Here is a 2038-nt window from a genome sequence, read left to right on the forward strand (position 1 = left end):
TGTGTGTGTGTGTGTGTGTGTGTGTGTGCGCGTGCGTGTGTGTGGTCGTCAGGACCCACTACTCCTTATGGGATCCAGAAAAGGAATTGTTTTTGGTGTATAGGGTTTAGATTTAGGAATAGGTCATGAATTGAATGTAGGTTATGTGGGGGGTTAGGGCTGTACTGTTAACGGTTCAGTTTAGTTTCAAGGTAATGGTTAAGTTTTTAGAAATGAATGAAAAATGAATGGAATTCGATGCAAAGTCTTTGTGAAGATAGAAAGACATACTACGTATGTAGTATACACACACACACACACACACACACATATATATATATATATATATATATATATATGTGTGTAGGTGTAGGTGTAGGTGTGCGTGTGTTTACAGGAATGCTGCTCTGTCCGTTCTAGCACTTTTATGACTTTGTTTCCCCACTCATTTCCTCCTGTGGGTGGGTGGCCTGTGTGTTTTCTGTAGCTTCTGTGGTCAGAATACCACCCATCATCCCGTGTCACCTTCCCACCCTCATTCACGATAGGTGGTGTCTCTTTGCTCTGTCTCTCTGCTTTCCGCTGTGCTGCCATCTCAGATCTCAACACCTTACCTGATCGGAGTCCGTAAATCTCCAAAGAAACAAATATTCACATATTAAACCAGACAAAACAACACAGTGTTTTGAAGGATCTCAAACAAATAAAAGCAAAACAGAGCACATGCGCTTTCATTTTCTAAATACACGGTGAGCAAAATGAATTTTTTATTATTAATTCTAAACTTATTTTGTAATGTTTCACAAAGAGGAGGCGCAATACAATCAGCCTCATTAAGGTAAGCAGAAAGGTTTTCATGTTTTATTTTGGGAGAAATCATTTATCTTCTTTCTAGAAAAGCATGTAGAAAACAGTTTCCTCTCTCCTACAAATATAGTGAATAAAAAAGAGGCATTTTTAACACGGTTACCTACAGGTACGATGGTAGACGACAACTTTCTTTCTCTTCCCTTTTTTCTTCCTTTTCTTTCTTCTTTTTTTTATCTCTCTTTCAATATTGGTTTGTGCGTGTGGTGGGGGAAATGTTCGTTTTGCAATTTAGTCTTGCTATTTCTAAATATAACTGCAGAATTTGTTTAACCTCATAAACAATGATAGACAGACAGACAGACAGACAGACAGACACTGCCTTTATACGTGAAGCTGTTCTAACAAAAGTCTCTGGTGCCATCTAGCGTCTCATTGAAAATATCATACATGGTCACATCTAGACTGTACACATTGAGAGGTGAAATGCCAGCCTTGCTGGCAATAATACAATAGATTATTGTATTATTGGCAAGAATACAATAATTTGTGATTTCCATCTTTTCTTACTGTTGATTGTTGTTGTGCTTGACTTAAACGACAACAAAACAGACTTGCTTGACAGACTTACTCCTACTTGTTTCCTTCACTGTTTGCAGTTGTGGTGGAAATAAATATGCTCCCACGTACCCAGTCTTACTATGAAGCATTTGTTGATTGCTTAGGTCATTCGGTTGAAATGAGAAATATACTGAGACTTTGGACATAGCAGCAGCGTGTTAATCGATTCTATATCTTTGAATCCAGCGTAAGTTCTCAGAATCTGCTCTTTCCGTCGACACTGACAAAGAACAGTCCCACGTACTGTTTAATTAATGAACACGAAGAAGAACAATGTCCTATAAAATGTTCAAATATGTGCGCTTGCGAGGACACACGCAGAGGAGCGCTTATATCCACTTATATCCTTGTGGGGCCTATTTCTGTCTACAATGTGGAAACCACTGCTCATTGTGGGGATATTTTCTTGGTCCCCATTAGGGGAAATGCTGTTTTTGGGTGAGGGGTTAGGCTTACGACTAAGGTGACATTTGACTTTTGGTCAGGGTTAGGTATCTGATGATTTGGGTAAGGGCTAGGATGTAGGAAATTAATGGAAATTAATATAAAGTCCCCACAAAACACAGAAACACGACTGTGTGTGTGTGTGTGTGTGTGTGTGTGTGTGTGTGTGTGTGTGTGTGTGTGTGTG

At 39.3% G+C, this 2038-nt stretch overlaps 1 protein-coding gene across 1 annotated transcript in view; it reads left to right on the forward strand.

Annotated features, from left to right (window-relative positions):
• The window catches only part of LOC103468208 (homeobox protein Hox-B5a-like), an 18728-nt gene that overhangs the window by 1324 nt on the left and 15366 nt on the right, over positions 1-2038 (forward strand). The gene's annotated exons all lie outside the window — the stretch shown is intronic.

This window comes from Poecilia reticulata, linkage group LG8, assembly GCF_000633615.1.
Source record: "Poecilia reticulata strain Guanapo linkage group LG8, Guppy_female_1.0+MT, whole genome shotgun sequence".
Taxonomy (NCBI): Eukaryota; Metazoa; Chordata; class Actinopteri; order Cyprinodontiformes; family Poeciliidae; genus Poecilia; species Poecilia reticulata.